This window comes from Gavialis gangeticus, unplaced genomic scaffold, assembly GCF_001723915.1.
Source record: "Gavialis gangeticus isolate Ggan-Ray unplaced genomic scaffold, GavGan_comp1, whole genome shotgun sequence".
Taxonomy (NCBI): Eukaryota; Metazoa; Chordata; order Crocodylia; family Gavialidae; genus Gavialis; species Gavialis gangeticus.
In genome coordinates, this window is record NW_017729020.1 from 7,350,490 (window position 1) to 7,354,411 (window position 3,922).

Below are 3,922 nucleotides of genomic sequence, written 5' to 3' on the forward strand. Positions count from 1 at the left end.
TTTATCACACAGACATACTTTTCAGCTGCCACAGGCAGGTCCACTTTCCAGATGGAGGTTGAAGCACACTTTGCTTTCTGGCTTGCTTCTCGTCCTCAGCCTGGGCTCTCTGATGGCTCTCCAGAGTGACTGTACCAGCTTTGGCCTGGCTTCTCCAGACTGAGCAGCTGAGGGCAGGGTTCTCCCAGTTGTCAGTGGAAATGTCGAATTTCTTGAGACCCTGCTTGACTTTGTCACTGTAGCAGAGCTTTGGCCTTTCTCTGTGTCATGGGTGGTTCTTGAGTTGGCCGAAGAGCACAGCCTTTGGCAGACAATCTTGAGGCTTGATCTCCACGTGTGCCAGCCAGCAATGCCTGTGAGCATCCAGCATAGTCTGCACAGACTGTAGGCCAGTCCTCTCAAGAATCCTGTTGTTGGTGACCTGTTGGTCCTCAAGTGGCTCCAAGGATTTTTCTGAGATTATGAAGGTGGAAGCTGTTCAGTCTCCACTCCTGCTCAGAGTACATGACCCAGCTTTCACAGCCATAAAGGAGGGTACTGAGACACATCTGATGGATGGACACCTTTGTGTTCAGGGTTAGCAGCTTGTTGCAGAAGACTGCACACGCTAGCAAACCAGACCGGTCGAAGCTCTGTTCTAACCCAACACCCCTAGCTCCCTAGGTTTCAATCTAGCACTGGCTGTGGCCAAGAGCTGCAGCAGACTAGCCATTTATTTCAGTCCTTAGAGCGCAAGTGGAAGGAGCGATCTCCTCCTGCCCACCGGTGAACAGGGATGGTGTGACTGCAGAGAGCTCTGCTTGCCTTCAGTTCCTCGCCCAGAGTGCCCCCAGAGCCACTCTGGAACTCATCCCGATGCTGCACAAACTCAGAATTGGCTGATAGTGAAGGTGCCAGGGAAGGAAGGATGCTATCCCCTGTAGCAAGTTCAGGATATTACTCTGTGCTGCTGATTTTACCTTGATTGAGGGTCCTGGTTCGATTCTATGATGGGAGACGAGAAAGAAGCAAGCTTCAGGGAAGTCCTTCCTTCTCCGATGCATTGAAGCCTCAGGACAGGCCCCAGAGACGCTCTCCCAGGGACTGGAGACAAGCCTGATGAGTGACCTGCGCTCTGGGACTGCACTGCCAGCTGACACCAAACTGTCAGTGGGGCTTAGTGAATGGGGAAGGGGAGAAATGACTTGGGTGTTCATGAGCCGCATGTTCCTGGCCTATGAAGTTCCTGGGCTGGGTGCTTTGTTTGTAATGCATGGCTATACATAATTGCTGAGAGGATGTTGTGCCCCGTTGCCCCTTTTTCTCTTGTTTCACATGGACTTGGCACTTGAAAGGGGAACTCACACATAGGGAAGAGCTCAGAACCACTAGGCCAATGATTCTCAACCTTTTTAGACACTAGGTACCCCTCATTAGACTCAAGGAACTCCTTGGAAAATGCCAGTTCTTACTTTTCACTTCTTTCTTGACTACCGAAAAATACTAAGAGTCTTTCTTTGGTTGCAGAGAACTCAACAAAGCTCACAACAGATCAGGATGCTTCTAACACTTCTATTTGAAATCCCTGGGTTAATCTTGTCAGTCACGTGTAGGTGTTTGCACACATACCAGTGCCAATATTGTTTGGCATCTTGTGGCACCCTTCAAAGCATCTCACAGCACCCCAGAGTCACTGCATTAGGTGACTAACTTATGGCATGTCTTCATTTCAGGGGCCCCTGGTTTTTTGAGCCCAGTCCTTGTTGCTGCCGGCAGCTCTTGACTGAAATGCTACATTTATGTGGATAAAGAGATCAACCCCCAGTTGCATTAGATGGGAGGTTATTAAAGCTTGGGAGTGCTGTATGTCACGCTGCTTCAGAGGCTAACCGTGAAGAGTTGGGAAGAAACTGGCCTTATCAGCAGGTGGCTCTATAATTGACCATTTGTATCTGTTCTGCAGCTTCTGGGAATGCCTATTTAGTTAGAGAAAGAAGACAGGAAAAGAAGGACCAGAAGCCTGATTCAGTACGACCGCTGCCGTGACATGCTGCCACATCACTTTCCCTGGGCACGACGGATGTCCTAGCAGCATGAGCAGCAATTTGTATCAGCTCTGGCAAGCATCACAGATGTTCTTCAAGGGAATTGAGAGCTTTCTGGGGAAGGATCAATGTACTGTAGCAATTGCTCATAAGTGTGATGCACTGTGTTAGGCTTCCTCCCCTAGCCACGATCTGACTGCTGCTTTTGATTATTTCTTGCTGTAAAGAGGCGGGTTTTTTGCAGAAATAAAGCATCGGCTTCAGTTCAGCACTAATTGCCCATTACAGTCAATTGTGACCTCTTATAGTTGCCTGCCAGGAACATCATCCCTCAAACACCACCTCCTGCTGTTCAGGAAACATAAATGAGAGTTTTCAGAGCAGGCCTCAGCAGCAGAGGATTTAAGTGCAACATGTTAATTAAATATCAGTGGATAGCCCTGCTAAGGCTCTTTAAAATACAAGTTCCAAATCATAAACTCTGCTGCTAAAAATACAACTCAAGTTTCTAAAGTAATAGACCCGCAATTAGGTCTCATTTCAATAAGCGCTTGAAGAGAATATTCAAGTTCCTGAATTGTTTTTAATGAGCAATGCAGCACAATGGCATGTAATGGCCCTTTCTCATATTAAATTATTGTTCCATAGGTTATCAATTACTGTTGAACTGAGGTGGTTTTATCAAGTGTCTGGTCTGAACTGAAATGCACAAAATTCCTAGCACGTAAGCCCATTAACCAATTCAAGAAATGGCTTGTCACTAGCTGGAGGTTGCTTGCCTACCTGTATGGATGTGGGTATGCCTTCCAGCTGTCTGACAGTGCTTGCTGTGAACCCAGTTGAAAAATGAAGGGTTTGCTGCAGAAAATCTCAGCAGGACTGAGCAGCACTTTCCCCGACATTTCAGATGTTTTTATAACACAAAAGGGTGTTTTCAGTTTTACCCTTTGGAAAAGTTTCTCGTCTTCATTTTTCAGCAGCCAGAATGACTTTTTTTTTCTTTTGGTAAAAAGTTTCAGTTAGGAGGCAGGCACTTTTTAACCAAGAAAAAAAAATAGCCGGTGGCTTTTACCCAAGGCCTCTGTTGAACCTGATGCTGTGTGCAATGCAGTCCACTGGTAATGGAGCAGAGCAGTAGCATAGCACAATTCATCAGCAAAGTGCTTCATGAATGTTTAGAGTCTAACTGAAGATCAAAGACAGGAAAAGATGCCATTTGACTTCACTGGGGTTTGAATCAGGCCTTGGACACTGTATTCTTAGCAGGTCCCTTTGGGGTAGGTAAACGTTACTTTCCTCATCTATGAAATGGGATGCATAGTGAATGTGGGGTCTTCGCATAACTTGGTTGCAATTTGCATCTCTGTGGTATAATGGATGTGGGGGTCTTCACATAGCTTGGTTGCATCTCTGTGGTTAACCATGACCCAGAACCATTGCTCACCCATCAGTCATCTCCCTCGGGCTAGCAGGGTTAGCTAGAGTAGGATGGACTCATGCATACCTCATGAACAGAGATACTCTGCCACACTGCTGGGGTAGGGGCATGCTACCAAGCGGGCAGCAGGCCTGTACTCTGTGCTTTTATAAATGGCCAGGGCATGGGCAGGAAAACATGTGAGAGCCTGGGAGGGCTTTCATTTCAGTTTGCCCCTGCCCGGGCTCTAATGAGGTGGAGGAGCAAAGGGCTGGGATTCTTCAAGGCCCCAGAGTAAGGTAGGGAAAGGCGGAAGGAAGGCAGCTAGGTTTCTTCATTCTTCACTCATTTCATATTGGAGCTGAGGTCCAGGCTGGCTGGTGCCACCATCTCCACTTTGTCACCATTTCACCCCACCTACATGGCTGCACTACACAAGCTGCCTTGTCCTTATGGCTTCAGTGAACTGGACACACACTCC

The 3,922-nt window shown here is 47.5% G+C and overlaps 1 long non-coding RNA gene across 1 annotated transcript in view; it reads left to right on the forward strand.

Moving 5' to 3' along the window:
* Positions 1 to 3,599, forward strand: part of LOC109295552 — a 13,835-nt gene extending 10,236 nt beyond the window's left edge. The window contains exons 2-3 of the long non-coding RNA XR_002096762.1: positions 970 to 1,145; positions 1,943 to 3,599. This is a non-coding gene — a long non-coding RNA (uncharacterized LOC109295552). The remainder of the gene's footprint in view (positions 1 to 969; positions 1,146 to 1,942) is intronic.
* Positions 3,600 to 3,922: the final 323 nt, after the last annotated feature.